This window comes from Cuculus canorus, chromosome 7, assembly GCF_017976375.1.
Source record: "Cuculus canorus isolate bCucCan1 chromosome 7, bCucCan1.pri, whole genome shotgun sequence".
Taxonomy (NCBI): domain Eukaryota; kingdom Metazoa; phylum Chordata; class Aves; order Cuculiformes; family Cuculidae; genus Cuculus; species Cuculus canorus.
In genome coordinates, this window is record NC_071407.1 from 25,977,606 (window position 1) to 25,995,742 (window position 18,137).

Here is an 18,137-nt window from a genome sequence, read left to right on the forward strand (position 1 = left end):
TCTATTCCCTAGCCCCTCTGGTCTCTGAGAAAAATGACTCACAGATCACTGGCCATCATCCTCTGCAAGGAGACTTAGTTGCCAGGACAACTGTTGCCAAGACAGACTGGTTTTCTCTGGGAAAAAATTCAGTGCATTATTTCTCTACAGCAAACCATCTCCTGTGTCTATTGTTAGATCTATGCTAGAAGGTATTGGAATTTAACTCCAGGTGAAAATTAGGAAAGAGTAAGAAGGGAAAACAAGTCTAATTACCAAAAGAAAGTTTGTGGTCCTGTGTGGGTCTGTACAGTTGTTGCTTAGACTGTAGTCACACTCTGCAAACACAGGCCCCAAAATGCAGCCTTGGAAGCCTCTTCAAGAAGAGATCAAAACTAATTCCCAAACCTAAAATTCTCTTAAAAAATATTAATTTGGAATAGGACAACGTCTTTGGGTATATTCTGTATTGTAGTATATGGCTATAAAATTTCTTATAATTGAGTAAAATTACTGTGTTCACCCTGCATGTGCTGGAAACAACAGATTCCACCACCCCACCTGACCTGGGGAATGCTGGGGGGTTTTGGAACAACTGACGTGCCCCCAAAGGACCACTCCATTCTCTTTGAAACTGTGAGTTTTATATCACCTGAAATCTTGCCTTAGCTTCTCTTTGTTAATGGTATATATGCAACAGTCAATAATCCGTCTAGTTACAGAGGCTTTTGAAGTTTATAATTCAAAAATTTACCCTTCCCGTATTAGTTGCCAATTTTTTTGCATTAAATACTTTTGATTCAAGTGGAAAATTCCTTTAATTATTATATAATATTAGATAACATCCAGCTGAATGAATGTAAACTGCTAAATGGGTAAGCTACTCTCCCGAGAAATACAAGGTAAATAAATTTAACGCTGTTCTTGTCCACCAGAGGTCACTTCGAGGCTGCTTTATTCGTTATTGACTGTGCTTTCACTTGCATAGTCAGCATCTGCTGTTTCCCATGTGAAGCACTTCTCGATCAGCTGTGCAAATGCATGTCCTGATGACCTTACTGATGACTTTGAATCTCTTCTAGAACCATTAACATTAAGAATCAGAAAGGCAAAATCCTACCAAAAAATAAGAAAAATGATGAGAAAGGTAGGGACTCCATTGATTCCGTACTCTGGGTAACTACACCATGCTTTGCAAGCTTTGCTGTGCAAATTAGAGATTTTTCTGTGGAAACGGACTCTACCCTGTATTACTAAATCTATGTGGGATTCTTATCTGGATTCTTATCTGCTCAATTTTCACAAAACCTTTCTCAACGTGCCCTTGAATTGAGAAGCAAAATGTGTTTAAACTTCTGATATTTCAACTGTATGTGAATGTCAGTTATTGCGTGCTTGCAGAGGTCTTTGCTTCACAAATTTTGTATTGCAACATAAACAAAACGCTTGACAATTCTTTACTTGACCCCAGTCAAGTTCCTGTTCCTGTTCCTCCAAGATGAATGAGGGACAGAAATTCCCTATTCATCCATGGACCCCATCAGCCCATTAGTGAGATTAAGTGCTCTGAACTTTGTATGAATGGCATTTATTTTTGCTTTTCTTTACCTTTTTGTAGCAAGATTTAACCACTTCTTGCACAGAGCAATATAGCACTCAACAGTTCAGCACCATGTACCCATAAAATCAGAATTCATTTGAGTAAATATGAAGGTGTAAACTGTGGTTTTACCATGAAGCACAGTAATTTATCTTTCTGTGTGGGTTACTGGAGCAGAAAAAAACCCCATGTGAAATCCTCTGTGTCTCTAGCTCCCTAATTCTTCTGATATCAGGCTAAGATTGTAGCTGCTTTCAAATATAAAGGTGTAAGCGTGTCATGATTTTACAATGTGCTTGGTTTTCCAGTTACACTAAGCAATGCACTCTTTGCAGAAGTTAAACAGAAATCTGGGAGAAAAGTAGCCGTGTGGCTGGATTAAACTTTCCTTGCACAATGGATGGCCCATGCACAGATACATTACAAATGTAGAAGGTAAGTTCCCTTTAATCTCCATGACGGTGAAGACAAGTCAGTTGATTTTACCTACACTGTAAAAGTTTGTGTATAAAAAAGAGCAGCTGACAAGGGATGGTAAGAATAGCGTTTTGATGTTATCTTCTTTTTGAATCTCATGCTTTTTACGCTCAGATCTCCTTGGAAACTTGCTGGAATCTGCTTGTTTAGGTCTTTATTTTAGAGATAGACATGAACTCAGAGTATTATATGTGCTGATGCTTATGCTGCATAATTTCTACAGAGAGTGAGACTCTCTAGTAATTACATTATTATTGCTATTCCTACTCATCTATGTTATTACTATGGCATTATTCCTAATGACCCCTGCTGTATAAACTCCCTCCTCTCTCACAAACAGTTAATGCTTTTACTTTGCTCTTAATATACATAGCAGACACAGACTATCCAAAGTCCAAAGAATTATTTATGAGGACTGACTCGGGGTACTGGCCCAAAATAAGAAGGAACTGTTCATAGTTTCTGTGGCAGGCTGGCAAATGAAAAGAAATAGGTGAAGATCTTCAGCTCCACTCCATCCTCCTTACTGTGCAGAAGTACAGAGGCAAGGGTGGTTACAGAGGCAAGGGATAAATCACTACTAATTCACAAGGAAAAGATCCTGCACAGGATATCTTCCACTTCATGTCTTTCCAAGAGCTCTAATTAAACTCGCTGTATGGACACCTATTAAGAATGGTGCTCCATAATGCCTGGTCTGAGTTTTTTTCTGGAACAAGGTTATCCCTAGGGTTTTGTTCTTTAAAACTCTTTAATCCTGACTCTAGTTGTCATGAAAAGTTTGAAATACTTTGTAAACTCCTGGTTTGGGGATAAAAGCACTCTGTTGGTCTGACATGAAAGTGAATCAATGAGTTAGCTGTGCATTTCTATCCCCTGCTTTAGCCATATATTCTTTTGCAAGTGTCTAGAAGCTGTCACCCTGCTATGCTGTAGTGAAAATAATTGGATATAGTTCCCTTTTCTATTATTCCCGTATGATATTGCTCCTGGTGAAGAATACTCAAAGCTGATGGTTCCAAAGACAAGTTTGAAACTTGAAAAGACAAGTGTTCTCACGTGCTGAGCTGCTTGCTTCTCCGAGGAAATCTCTAGAGGGCTGTACCATATATCGAATAGCAGCCAGATACAAGACCATTCACTCAAATGAACAATATGCAGAAAGAACGTATATTCAAAGATCTAAACAGTGAGGAACTTGGTACTCAAACTAGGAACCAGGAGAACCAAATAATTCTGGAGGAAGGGAAGGTGTTATAGAAGTAAGGACACAGAAAATGAAATTACAAATCCAGTGCAGAAAGACATTTAAGAATTTGTGATTACTAAGCCACCTGCCTTTATGCTTTTTTCACTTGATCCAGGGATTTGCAACAGACCTGGAGGTTTGGATACCACATATAAGCATGTTGGTTTAGCTGCAGCTTAGTAAAATTTCTATTGTGTGAAAAAGCTATGTTTTGGCAAGATGGTGTCCTGATCCGGCAAGAACTGGGGATGGAGAAGGTGTCAAGAACTTCTGCTTTTGCAGGCAAGCAACCTTCAGGGGAGTCCGACAGACATTCAACAAACCAGACATTATTCTGGGTTACGAGCCAACAAAATGTGCCCTGGATGTCACGTGTTACATCATGTAGGTACCACATTTAATTCCTGGCCAAAATAGCAAAGATCAGCATGGAAATTTCAGCTTCCTACGTAAAAAAATTGATCTCTTATTCCAAAATGGTGTTTAATGATGTTGGCTTTACAATGCTTTCAAACCATATGTCAAATCACTGTTCTGAACTGATGTTTTCATTTTATCTTTACCTAGACTAAATTTATTGTAGCCTCTGAACAGGAAAGATATGAAGGCAGCCTGACAGCCTAAAGCACCTCTATCTGATGCCACCACATCAGAAAACAACAGCCTAGAAATGGGATCTTGGGAAAAATAATCACTCCTGACACTGCTGCACGGATGGAGAGTTTGGATTGGTTTTTTGCAGCTGGAGATGTCAAACAGACCTTCCTCTGGGTAAGGGAATTTTCTGCAGGAATAGTTGACCAAGACATCTCTTCCTCAGCATTATATTTCATTACTAATTTTGCAGAGCCACACGTGGCGATGTTTCACACACTATTTTTGTTACTGTACTTTTCGTGGCTACACAATGATAGCATAGCCAGCTGAGTGGTGCAAGATCTACTGAAAAGTTTATTCTAATCACTAGCTGTATCACTACCATTATAGGAAGACAAGTAGTAAGTGATTTACTTAAAAGTTTAAAGAGATATTCCTTCCCTCTATGTTGTTCTTCCAAATCTCACACCCCATTTTTAAACATAAAAGGGTATATTTGGGTTGGCCAAGTTTTTTTTCAGAGATAATTCAGAGCACATTGCAGGAAAGGTAGTCACTGCAGTCAAGGAAGTCTCAAATTTCCTTCCCTCTCCTATATTATTGAAAAATTAATCTATTGACTGAATAAGGGGGAAAAACCTTACAGTCAAAACTTCCAGCGCCTGCAGTTCTGATTTTTTTCGTTGTTCATTTGCACTGTAACACAGCCAATGTCTGTCCAAGGCCAGGCAAAGAGCAAAGGGCTCACTCCCAGAATGTCGTACGCAGTACCTGTAAATAGGGGTGGTAAGACTGAGGTATGCAATCATTAGGATTGTGCAAGGCAGAGATAAGACAGTAAGCATCCTCTTCCCAAAACAAAATTACAGGTTTTAGTAGAAATGCAGGGATTTTTTATTTTTTTTTCTCGCTCTTGGCAGGCTTGTCTTCATGGTCAAAATCCAGCAGGTTTCTGTTCCATTTCTTCTCTGTTATGTTCTGTTGCGCTGTCTGTCGGGGAAGCCAGTGATGCAATTAGTTTCACTGTGTACTCATCCAGTAAAGACAATAGTGAGTAAAGATCTCTTATGCTGTAATAAGTGTTTGACCGTACTGAGGCCATGCTACCCTTGCAGGTGCAAACTTGGTAGTTAGAAAAGACTTTTGTAGGCTGCCCTAGTAGAGCATGGCCAGCTGATGAGAAGGACTGTTAGCAGGATGCAATCTTTCAGTTTAATAGCATTCTGTTTCTGAGTATTCTCTGTATAAATGTAACATCTGCTTTTGAGGAGCAGTTACATTAGTATTTGACTTCAATAGGGTTGTCCTGTGCTGTCGGACTCTCAGCTTCAGTCTAATGACTCAGAGCTGCCACCTCCAAGACTAGGTCTGGAACAAGGAATACTTCTTCCTCTTCCAGAATCCTTTCCGTGATGTTACCTAAACTGAGTGAATCATGTCCTCAAGGATATTTTATGGAAGACCAAATAATTACTTGAGATCTGTCTTTAAATAGAACCTCCAGAACTAACTACTTCCTAAATATATAAGTTTCATGGCATCTTTCAAGACCTAATTCGAACCTCTCTGCTGGGAAAGTCTGCAGCTGTGTAAACCTTGGGACTGGAGGACTGTCATTGCATCCACACTTTGTGATTCTCCACATTGGATTCTTGATCTTTTCTAAATATAAATATGGATTGAAAACTTGCTTTTTTTCCTATTTCAGTTCCCTAAGAAATATTGTTAGTTTAAATTATCTTTACTCTCTTTTGGAAGTAAATTCATTCCTAGGAAACCCTGCCACTAGTTTGCCAAAAATAAATAGACACTTCAGCTCTCCTAGAATAAAGGATTGGTGTGCTCAGCTTGGAAAACTTTGGAGGAAAGTAGATCTTGGCTTCAGACAGAAAAATCTGCTTTTAATCCTAAGGATAATGTTCCCAGTAATGTGCTAGTGATTATGTTTTACTTATCAGATGAAACATGACAGGGGAAGCTGCTCTCCGTGGGTAATCTTTTCTGAAGCTTGAAAAGAAGGAGAAATAATTGAGGTCAGTAGCAAAATTCATGCTGGATTTTATTTTCCCTCCTTACCCCAATTTGTCAACCAATGGTGCTTCCTTAGGCTTGTTTTTCATTTTAACTAGAAGAAAATAAGGCAAATTGACTTTATTATGTGGCTTATTTACTATAAAAGTTTGTCAGAGCATGTTTGTGATAGTTTCATTTTATTTTTTAAACAAAAACCAAACAGTTAAACACAGAAGACATGGAACGTCAAATTTGACCCTTGTATTAAAATCGAGGACAATCACTGTGGTGCAAGTTGTCAGAACATCATGCAGCACTTTTTATGTGCTAATGCCTATTACTGTTCTACTTGGAGAGTGCAGCAAAGTGATGCAGATCTGGGATCCAAGAGGACTTCAGTTCTAAGATGTAATACCGAGGAAGATATGTATCTTATTAATATACGAGATGTGAAATGGGAATTTGGGAGGCAATCAGATCGTTAGTACTTAAATGCACTTCGGCTTTTTGTCCTTTAACCTGTTGGTGTTTGCTAGCAGCAGGGAAGCTGTCAAGAGGAGCAGCTTAATCCCTCTAAGCTTAGATATACAGCAATCCTGATTGATAGCTGTGGAAAGAAAAGTCCCAGTGAAAATACAGTAGCTGGAGAGTCCAGGATTCATTCCAAACTGTAATACTGTATTACTAATTTGACATGAGAAGAAATGATTTAAAGTTAGAGGTACAGTAAAAGCATTGAAAAAGATTTGCGGCAAAGTGAGACTGACGACTTGCTCTATTAGGTATTCCCGTTACAACTTGAGATTTTCGGATTCCTGTGAGCTTTTCAAGTATAAAGATACAATCAGAGGCAAGGTGAAATGGTTCAGACCCTATGCCTTGTTCTTGATCTTTTGATTGCGGATGGGAATATATTTCCTCGGCAACATAGGCAACTCTTTCCTAGGCAACACTTTAAAATTATGTAAACAGAGAAAGTTATGAAATTACTCTGCTTGATTTGTCACAGATTTGTGGACTTAGAAAACCTTATCTGTGTTAACTGAACTTGTTACCACGAATAGTGAAAGCCAAAGTATCAGGACACTGAATGGCTGAAGAAGAGTCATTTCTAAGTCCACAAAAACAACCACAATACATTTTCACAGAATCTCATAAAACAGAGATGTACTGAGATTTTAATCAGATTGTATTATTTGTACTCAAAATCACTTACAGAGTTTCCTACAATATCTTAAGAAATTATTATTGCTTTTTCTTTCCAGGGGCCAGATCTCAAATCCAGAAATCATGCCTGCTGCAGTCACCTACTAATCTGGTGGCCACAAGCTGATTGCTTCATACTCACTAAGTCCCAACAGCAGAATTCCCCAAAGGCATGATTCATCAGTTAGGTAAATTTTTTTTTATGCAGTGCCTCAAACAGCAAGCAGATCAACAAGTGTTTCTGTCACGTGGCAGAACCAAGTCACCTGCTCTCCAAACTTGCCAAATTATACTTTCTGTCCAAACACTTAATACGTACATGTGGAATTGTATGTTTTCTTCCCTTTTGTGTTGTTATGTGTAAACCACACATCTTGGAAATAGATAATTGCCTTTCAAACTCTAAGGAAACTCCCACCAATAGCAATACCACTTTATATGAACTATGACATAAAATTTCAGTGGTGTCTATTGATATTCTGTATAGACATTTCCTGGTCCACGTACCCTCAGTATGCTCTCTGCAATTTCATGGTTGAACAAAGTGAAGCCAGCACTATCTGTTTTGACAAACTGCTTCAGAGGTATCCTTAATCTTGTGATGCAGCTCGTTTTCTGGATCATATACTGTGATGTGTGATTGGATTACAGCTGAACTATATTGGCTTTCTGGTTTTGGAGCATGTGTACCTCTGCAATAGCATAAGATAGTATTTATTTCATTGAATTTTCGGTGCCATAAGTAGGTGTAGCAAAGAATTTTTCATCAAAGTCATGCATTTCCTAGCAAATGAAGGTTTCCACAGGAATAATTCAGTTTTCCTGAGATGTTTTTTATTTTCCTAAGGGGAAAAAAAAAGATATCAGTATTTGGTACTCCCTCTAAGCACTAAGAAAACATAGTGGGAGAGAAAGAGCTTAGAAAACTTTTAAACATTTTTTAATCAAACATTTTCTAATCAAATGCTAGGAGCATGATAGAGAGGTCTATAGGGTTTCCCTGAAAAGGGAACAGGGCCTCAAGAATATAGTAAAATAAATATAATAAAAGGAGAATTTAGGAACCACAAGGAGAGAACAGATAAAAAGGAAAATGTAGAAATAAGAAATAAAACTCTTGTGTTTCTGTAATCCTTTTTTCAGTCTTTTAGTATATTTTTTAAAAAAATTGTGTTAATGTCTGGTATTCTTATAACATCATTTGAGGGAAGATATCGTTTCCAGAAGTGCAAGGAGTAGAAAGATAGACCCTCTGTTACTAGGAGATGAGTTGACCAACATAACCAGGGGAAAACGTGTCTGGAGTGAGTCATTCATTTATTGTTGTCTGTGAGTGAAATAAGAAATCCCAGCTACGTTTCTTGAATCTGCTTGAAGTAAATGCCTGGCCAGCTCATATCTTGGGTCCTCAAGCTCTGGGGCTCCAGTCTGGTTTCACTTCTCCTCTTTCCAGCGTTCTTGGTCTTGTAGGCTTATCCTTGTGTAAACCATCTCAAGGAAAATGTTTCCCCAGCTGAAACACCTGTCCTTTTTAGAACACCAAACTCTGCTCCATATTATGTTGATGAAAATCCATCTCTGGTGGAGTTGCTCTAGAAACGCAGCCGTACAAGTGAAAGTAGGTCTCTATTAGTCTGGGCTTACCCACTAAACTGTTGCTTAGAGGGGCAGGATAGAAGTGTTGAAATCTTTGGCCATTGTGTGGGCTCAGGCTAATCTTCTCAGACTGGAAAAAAAGCCCGCAGGGCAGGAATAAGACCTGGAAATAGAAAGTGAGCTTTTATTGAGTCATATTGCTTGAAACTTTATACTCGGCAAGGTGCTATCTGATGTGCCCTAAGTTCTGACCTTTCTCACCACACATGTAGGGGACACTTTTCTTCAGTAGGAGCTGAAAAGAGAGAAAGAGTTTGAAATTGAGTTCTATTATCTTCCACGAGGCTTAAATCAGCATCCCTGATGACCACTTAATTTTGCATTAATTATAGACTAATTTGTATTTGCAGTTATACCCCTGATTAGAATGATCTCAGTTGATGTTAATATGACCTCCACAGTGCTTCTCAGTAATTTAGGATGAGAGCAGTATTTGTTAATCAGCTACTGGGTTTATCTTTGTGAAACATAGCATAATTTCAGGCTAAGTACAGGCTTAGTAAGAGTTATCCTGTCACATGTGAAAAAACACAGTCTATGAAAAGCTCTTTTCCTTCTATTTATTTTTCAAGTGGCAATTTTCAATGGGAACTCTGAGGTGGAGACAGGAAGCTATTTCAATCAGTAGCAACTTCTACCTGCTGCTTTTTTTTTTAAATTATAACACATAAATATGGGGGAAGAGGCAGCTAACTTGCCCAGAGCAGAGGAGAAATGTGCCCTTTGCTGTGGCTTGTTTCCTGCTATGGAAGAAGGCATCACCCTCTTGTGTGGAACAGACAGAGAAGCGTTGCACAGAGAAGTCTGTGGCTTTGGTGCTGCCAAAGTGGCTCCACCCTTTAGGCTAGCACCCAGACGAATAAGGAAAGAAAAATAATTCGTGGGGTTTAGGTTAACTAATAATACTCAGGAGAAGAAATAATGCAGGAGAGCCTGGAAATCTAGATGCAGTCGTCTTTTAAGCTCTCTGCCAAACCTCCCAGCACTAGCAGCATGACTGGATCCTCTGTGTTATCTCCGGGGAATGAATTTATCCTGAGGCACCTACAGTTAACATTTCTTTTTATGCTTTATGACCTTAGTGATATTTCAGACATTGGTAGCTTGAGCTGTTTAGATCAGTGCTTCAGGGTAGAGCTGTAAGAGCTTTTTCCTGGCTATCTATGTACTCTGGTTTGTCTTCAACAGGCAGCACAGTCTGTCCCATGGAGCTGAGACTGTGTGCTAATCCTGCAAAAAGCTTCTGGCAACTTTGCAATTGGAGGAAGACTCTACAATGTCTAACTGGTTGGCATCCTCTTCCAGGATGTTTAAATACAGATAAAACTTCAAGCAGATGGATAAGAATACAGAATGTGAGAGCAGTAGTCAACTCACATTCGGATGTCTGATTTCAGAGACTGAGTGTGCTCATGTTGGGCTTCCTGGAAATGGGCTGGCATCAACTCAGCAGTGCAGCAGAATGAATTTCACTGTTTCGATGCAGTCTTAACAGAAAGTATAGCTAAACAGCTGCAAAAACATGTACTGATTATGTATACTGTCTCACGACAATCAGAACCCCAAAGCTGCCCTCTGATCCTGTTTTGCTTTGCCTTAGTTTGGTCTCTTATTTACCACCTTGTTTGGATACTCACAGCAGCTGTATCGTGATGAGTCCCAGTTGTTTACATCCCTTACTGTCCTACTCCATCTCACAGCTTTTACTGGAACACATTTCAGAGATGCGTCAAAGACAGTGAGACGAGGAAGAAGGGATTAAACCATCTGGTCCTGCTGCCTTTTTGCAGGCTTCCCCATCAGGCTTTCCATGCTCTCTTGCTCTGGACAGCATAACTCCCCCTTTCTCCTATCTGCACTGCTGGGTTACAACTCTTGGGTACCTTTGCTTTGTGCTTGAGATATGTTCAAATAAAAGACTGTGCAACCATTCCTCCTGCCCCAAGAATTATTCCCAAGTGTGTGTTTTAATTCACTTTTATTTTGATACAAGGGAAGACAAACAGCCACAAGCTACTTTAGCTGAGAGGGGCAGAACACTTCACCAAACCATGCAAGAAACATCATAATGAATACATTGGTTACTGTCCGGATTATCTCCTGCCTTGCACTTTATGGGTCAAATGATGCCTGTGCAAGTGTGTCCCGCTCAGAAGTGGTTGATCAATGTTATTTTGCTTACAGATCACAACCTTGTAATCCCTCTCTCCCCTTCTGCCCTTTCCACTCTGCTTAAGTAGCTATGTGTGTTCACGGAAGCAAGGTAAAGAAGGTAAAGACAGGAAAAGAGAAAGGCACGAGGAAGAAGTGATTATTTTTTTTTAAAACCTCTTACTTCTTTACCTTTCATTATAGAGATCTGCAGCTAAACTAAAAGAAAGGGGGAGAGACTGTTATTGGTACTTCCTAAGCCTGCTAAATAGATCTTTTATTTGTGCATCAAACTAGCAGAGGAAGTATCTTGAAGCCTCAGGTTGTCCTCCACATACTGTTATTTTCTAGTGCCTGACAGTTAGCTTTAAGCTGCAATTGCTATCATCCAGAGAATCTCAGCTTTCATTTTCAAGACTGAAGTGCATTTTCAGCTTTCATGACTTTCATGACTAATGGTGGATAAAGGTTAAAAGCCTTTCAATTGGAAAGTTCTATAAACAAAGTGAAAACATTTGTTTCCTTTTAATCTCATGTTTTAAAGTGTATCTTAAAACAGAATCTTTATTTTTAACAAATGGGGATTAAGTGTCTGGAGCAATATGGAAGGACCCTCTCTGGTAAGAAAAGCTGCCAGCTCGTCACACAGTAGCAGTTGTGAAAGCTGTTTGAGAAATGCTTCAAATGTCGCCTATGGGGCTTAAGTGCATCATATATCACTCCACTAAAAGTTGTATTCTACACTCTACGCTGCACGTATCTTCTACCTTGAACCCTGCAACAGTGGGGTAAGATAGACAAGCAATGAGACTACTTTTACATAAGCGTATTTGAAGTGCTCTTGTGTAGGTTTCTACTCCTGACAAACACACACATTCCTGCCTGGCAGCTGCTGATGCTGCAGGTGTGTTTCTGTTACAGTCTATTCCCTCAGAAACTAGAGGTTATAAGATATCTCAGCCTGCTTTTACAGAGGGAATGCTACAATCTCCTTCCTTCTCTTGAATGTAGACAGGAATGTTCAAAGAACAGACAAGTATGAGTGGCTATAGATGTGAGAAACCACTGAGGTTTTCAGGAGATGGGGGAAAGGCAGGAAAAGGAAATTATTAGCAGGACAACAGCTGCTCCAGTGAGGCTAGAAACTAGTGGTCTAGACTTTTAAGCAAACCTCAAGGTAATCATGGCATGTGAGCTACACTGCTGTGAAAAGTCTTGGTTTAGTTCAGTGCTTGTTTGGAAGCTTATGGCTTTGCTAAAATGAATGGGAAAAAAAAAAAACCCAGATAACAAAAATGGTACCCATAGTGGTGGTGCTGTTTATATCTCCAGAACTGTACAGGTAGGCCAGGAAATTGTAACATCTTTCCTGGTCACTGCTGCAAAGATAATATTTGAACAAGGTAATGGCTGTGTAGTTGTATGGTACATACGTTGGGGTCTGAGTCAAATGAACAGAAGTTGCTGTTCGTGCTTTTGCATTTCGGATGGAAAAGGTATGGAGATACACACAGGCCATTGTACAGGTATGAATGTATTTGTCATGCTTATCAGAATAGATCTGAAATCTCCAGGCCAGGCTGTGGTTCAGATTGCTTCACTAAGAACAGGACAACTACTCCTTAACCAGACAGTGAGACGCTTGGGTGTACAGAGGCTGGATTTCTGCATGCCAGCTGCTGAGAATGATTCCTCAAATCAGAATAGTGAATGGCAAAACAAATTTAAACATGAATAAATAAATAAAATTCAACAGGTAGTTGAAATGGTTATTAATAACATTGTAGAGTGACTCTTGTCTTACAGAGAAAAATAATGTTTAAGCTTCAAAACTGTATATAAAGCAGCTATAAAGGCTGTAAGGAGTGACCCCTGTGGAATAACAAAATTATAGTTTATTAGTTAAGTAGCTGACATCCACAGTTATTACATTTCTCAGGGTTATTAAACATTCTCTCTGATTTGTCATGCAAGCTAAGTCTGCTATGTTTTAATAACCTATTAAACAGTTTTAGTTTGAATCATTCTGGCCTCAAGCAATGTTCAAGATCTCCCAGTCTCTCCAGAGAGACTCTGAAGTTGTAGGGCTCTGTTCATTTCCCTTTTGTTTTCTATTTCTCTAAATCTCTTCTGTTCCTTGTTTTTATCTGCTAGTTGAACTCCAAGGGGCCTTAATTAGCTAGCTGAAAAAGAAAAGAGGGAGAAAGAGAAGAGGCGAGAGTGTTTTTCTTCCTGCCATTTGCACTAAAGGTTACAGTGGCCTGTGAGTTGGTGTAAATAAAATGTTAACTGTGTTGTTATCCTAACCAACGACTGAATAGCCCACCTTTTTCCCTTTCAGTTTCTGATGAGAGAGAAGAATTTCCTCCCAGTGATTTCTCAGACCTTCCTTTGCCATGGTTTCCCATTCCTTACTTTTTCTCATCTTTCTCCTCAACATTTTATGTGCCCAAGGGAGTTTGCAAAGGGCAATGAAGCACCAAATTCCCTTTGAAGGTCACTGCAATTATATTTCTAGAAGTGCGAGTGTTATGTTTTAGACTTAAAATAAGTTGCATATTCCTGCCTTATTATGTAGTGTTCCTTGAATCATTCTGTTCAGTACAAAAATACTTTACTGGTTAAAAAGTAAAAAATTCAAGAACTTGGCACTGTTCTGTGCATAGAAATCATAGACTTTCCTGAAAGTTGAAAGGTACCTGCAAGGATCATTGATTCCAACTCCCTGCATAGGACAACGCCAACATTCACACCACATGTCTGAGGGTGTTGTCCAAATGCTTCTGTAATATTGTAAGGCTTGATGCTGTGACTGCTTCCCTAGGGACCCTGTTCCAGTGCTCCACCACTCTCTGAGTGAAGAACGTTTTCCAGATATGCAACCTAAATTTCCCCAGCACATCTTCCTGCTGCTGTTCCTTCAGGTCCTGCCATTGGTCACCAGAGAGAAGATCAGTGCCTGCTCCTTCTTCCTTTGTGAGAAAGCGGTAAGATGCGATGAGGTCTTCCCTCATGTTCTGTTCCATGTGGTTATTTTACTGAAATCTTCAAAGAAACAAACAAGGAAAAAATGCTATTGCATGTTGCAATGCCTTTTAAAAAATGCCGTAGAAATAGCTGCTTGAATTTCATTTACATTGCAGTAGTCTTCTAATCCTCACGAATGAGTAGATATGGTTCATTGGGCTAATCTTTCCAGGTCTGGGTATCAATTTCACATTTTATAATCAGAAAAAAAGACTGTCAGTACAGCCCACACTGTAATAATACCAAGAAAAATGTTATAACAGAGTGTGGTTTTGGCAATGATGATCTAAGGGTATAAACACAGTGCATGTTTGCTGGGACAGATCATCCTTTTTATTAGGGTGCCAGATATAGGCCTTACGCTTTTGTTTTGGACATGAAGAATTTCTGTGCTCAGATCTCACCATTTTTACTGTGTCAAGAGGGTGAAACCATGAATCCTTATTCTTCAGGGAGCATCTCAACTTATAAAGAATCATAGAATCATTAACACCACTGTGCCTGCTAAACCATGTCCCAAAAGGCCACGTCTACACACTTTGTGAACACCTTCAGGGATGGTGACTCCACTGACTGTTCCCTGGACAGCCTGTGCCGATGGTTCACCACTCTTTCAGTAAAGAAATTTATTCTAATATCTAATCTAAACCTTCCCTGGCACAACTTGAGTTTATTTCCTCTCATCCTATCACCTATCATGTGGGTGCAGAGACCAGCACCCACGTCGCTGCACCCTCCTTTCACGTAGTTGTATGCTGGATCAACACAACAAGTGTTGTGAAAAAAGACACTGTGGTTTGAAATAAGCCATACTTCTATTGAGAGAATCCTCTCAATTTCAGCCCATTTCCTTACTCGATTGCTAATTGTGAAGTAAGTTTTTTCTCCAAGTATATCCTCTATATTATCTCTGTTAGTAGATAGTGAGTAGTTTCTGTCAAATCTCACTCTATAGGAAAATCCAAACAATTTAAATAAGCTGTGTTTCTTTTCTTTAAAAGTTTGGCTTGCAAAGTCTTTTAGAGAACTTAAGAAAGAAACTGGCTTGTAATTAAAGAGTAAAACAATACGCATCTCTCAAAATATCAATAACTCTTTTAGTATAAGACTTTTGAAGTCTTAGTAATAGAAAGAATTAGTGCAGAAAACTACAAAATAACTCTCTTCAGTATTTTCTGTCCAGAATATTCTGCACTGGATGCACACCTATTATCAGAGAATGCTCAGGGTGAAAGCAAAAGAGTTTTAATAGATATAGATATAGATATTTCTCCTTTTCCAATTCAGAATTCATCCAAGAATATTCGTATGCTTAAGCCTCTGCAATAACTGTACCTCATATAGATGTCAGCTCAGGTATCAATTAGAGCCTTCAGCACTTCAATCTATGGCCTCTCCTTGGCATCTCAATGTTCTAGCTTTCTTGCTAGCAATATCCAGCATGGCTAGTTTGAAGCTGCCAGTGATTTAAAGGCAGAAGCAGTCGTGCTGTCAGCTGGGGCAAGGCCATGGCGCTGCATTACACTGCTCCTGTGAGGCTTGGCAGAATGCAGCTGGTGAGCACAGAAAGGGTTGGGACCTCCAAACACTGCTTGCTGCTTCTGCCTGATCCACCTTGCTCCTGGGGAGTGAGAGCTGCTCCTTCAGATGTGAAGCACACAAACCCCAAGAGGAATTGCAGGAGCTGGAGGGACACATGGCTGTGCCTCACCAGCGCACTCAGGTGCTCAGTTTTGCATGGAAATTGAAATACTGAAGTGCCTCAATATCTGTCTGCTACCAAAGAGATAGAAAGTGTTCCTCTATACTTTTGCACTAATTAGAATCTAAAAATGTGCCATTACAAAAGAAACACTATCAGTATATGAAATACTATATGATTCAAACAACACAATCAGCTGGCACATACAGAATTTTGCACTCAATTGCCTGAAAAGTTCTGTGCAAAGTGAAAATCTGTAATATGTATCATCGTAATTTTCAGCTCTTAACAGCAATATCAACCACGATATGCGATGTTTCCCAGGTATTCAGTACCAGGTGGGGTCCCTTCGGTAAGATGCAAAGCAGCTTTATTTTACTGCGACCATCAGACCTTAACAGTAGTTTGGTTTTTTCATTGGTATAGATGTTCTATGTAGAGTTCTATATTTTCTGTTTTCAATAACAAGTTTCTCCCAAGGACTTTGAATTTCTATTACAAATAAAATGTTGACAATGCTTTTAGATATATATCTTGTAACACTTATCAACAAGATATTAGATGGGTCATTTCCTAGCAATAACAGTGTAATAACAGGTTATCAGGATTTTTTGCTATCTTCAGGCCAGATTATCTTTATTTTAAATTGATAACAAGGGCCAGGTGGCTGTTTACAAGGGCAAGATGTGAATTACAAGCATATGTTTCCAAGGCAATGTTGGCCAGTGGCTGTTCAAGCACAAATTACTTCCTATTACCAATTCTTACAGGAGAAACATTCTGGCTGATCTCCATGGGAAGATGATATGGCAGGATATCTCTATGATTACTCTTTTCACTGTTTCCAGTAAAAAAAAAAGCAATATTTACTCCATTATGATACTACTAATTGATGATGCAGTGGGTAATTTTGTTGTGGTGTTGACCAAAGTTTAGGAATCATCTCCCATACTGTTGTGTAGTATTCCCATAGAGGGCTACGTGCTTAGCGTGGCAGACACAAGAAGGAGGAATAAATCAGTAATATGGCCTAGAGAATAGAAAAGGGAATTGATGATTTGGGGAAAAAAGGGCTTTCTCGCTGATCGTAGGGATAGTATCTCTTTAAACTTTAGTTTCTCTAGCTGTGAAGTAGCTAAAATACAGACCTCCTGGAAAGCAAGTTGTGAAGTTACAATGAGATTATTTCGGGCCTTCTGTTTGTCTCTAAAAGGACAAGACAGAAACTGATTAGAGTATGATTAAATGTTTACTAAACCTGTCGAGAGAATATCCTGTGTCTCAGATTTGTGCAACATCTGCAATTATTCTATGTCAGAAAATCTAAAATTAATCGAATTAGTGTATTTTTGTCCTTAAGAAAATGCCAAAAGTTGGTACATAATTAACTTGATTAAAATGTACCTGGTCTGATGTATTGCTCTCTCATGAAGGGCTGAGAATCACTCAGAATTCCTTTCTCATGGCAGGCTCTCTCTGCTCACTGTGCCTTTGTGAAGATTAAAGGAAAAATCCAAGGGGTATTGGAAAAGCTTGTGGTTAAAATTGCTCAGGGCTTCATAATGGAAGCAGTTTCAAATATTGAATTGTTTCTGCCTTAAAAGAGATTCACAGAGGTGGGTCCACAAAAGCAAGTATAGTACCAGGTTTTATATATCTCTCCGAATTAAATGGCTTGTATTGTGTCATACTAAAGCATGCACTGATTCATTCAGCGTTTATATAACTTTTGTTTTATAAAAATATTAACAGTATCCGTTACAATCAATTTTCTTAGTTTCAGAAGCTACCCTCTATAAAACATTAAGATAAACATTGCATTAAATCCATTTATACATAGAAATATGCATATAAAATACTAAAGATTGCATGCTGTTGTTAAAACATCACATTGCCTCATAAAATCAAGAGCATTGTCGTGTTAGAAGGCCACCTCTCTTCTCCCTAACCACTGAACAATCGCATACTGTATTGGGGGAGCAGGTGAAATTGGAATTTCAATCAAATCAAACACAAGCTGTTTCTCCGCTGCAACCACAGAGTCCAACCGCGACTCAGATATGCTAGGGTCAAGAGCACCTTTTCACAAAATAGTGGCTGGTAGCTGGTGAGTAGTGGGAGCTCAGAAAAATACTATGATGAGCAGATTCTTACACACTTACCTCGCAGTGAGGAAGCCCTGGGCTCATCCATTCTCATTTTCACACCACCTGAGGAAAAAACAGGAAGCATATGTTAAAATATGTGCATAAATGCTTTTACTTTGCCATCTCTCCACTTCCCCAACACTTGACGCTGTGCAGAAAACCCATAGGAACCAGGAACTCATAAGTGGTGTTGTCCGTTCTCCATAGTCTGCACTGAGGAAGAGGCAGGATCTATTCACATGGTCGTTTCAAGCCCTATATAGTAGGAAAGCTTTAACATCTTCAGATGCAGGAGATAAGGAGATACTTTGGTAGCTAAGGATTCATGTCCAG

General features: G+C 39.2%; 1 protein-coding gene and 1 long non-coding RNA gene across 11 annotated transcripts in view; one reads left to right on the forward strand and one right to left on the reverse strand.

The window, feature by feature from the left end:
* LOC128852720 (uncharacterized) overlaps window positions 1-13,969 on the forward strand; it is a 29,765-nt gene extending 15,796 nt beyond the window's left edge. For 5 of the 9 annotated variants that reach the window (XR_008450724.1, XR_008450721.1, XR_008450725.1 and 2 more), the window contains 7 exons: window positions 526-615; window positions 1,888-2,014; window positions 3,421-3,689; window positions 3,873-4,076; window positions 5,861-5,935; window positions 7,181-7,309; window positions 9,966-13,969. This is a non-coding gene — a long non-coding RNA (uncharacterized LOC128852720). The remainder of the gene's footprint in view (window positions 1-525; window positions 616-1,887; window positions 2,015-3,420; window positions 3,690-3,872; window positions 4,077-5,860; window positions 5,936-7,180; window positions 7,310-9,965) is intronic. The other 4 variants (XR_008450726.1, XR_008450727.1, XR_008450728.1 and 1 more) reach the window with 4 other exon arrangements.
* The window catches only part of LOC128852717 (uncharacterized), a 50,191-nt gene continuing 40,815 nt past the window's right edge, over window positions 8,762-18,137 (reverse strand). For both annotated transcript variants that reach the window (XM_054071851.1, XM_054071850.1), the window contains 2 exons: window positions 17,820-17,867; window positions 8,762-8,880 (listed from right to left, as the gene is read on the reverse strand). The gene's annotated coding sequence lies outside the window, so the exon portion shown is untranslated. The remainder of the gene's footprint in view (window positions 8,881-17,819; window positions 17,868-18,137) is intronic.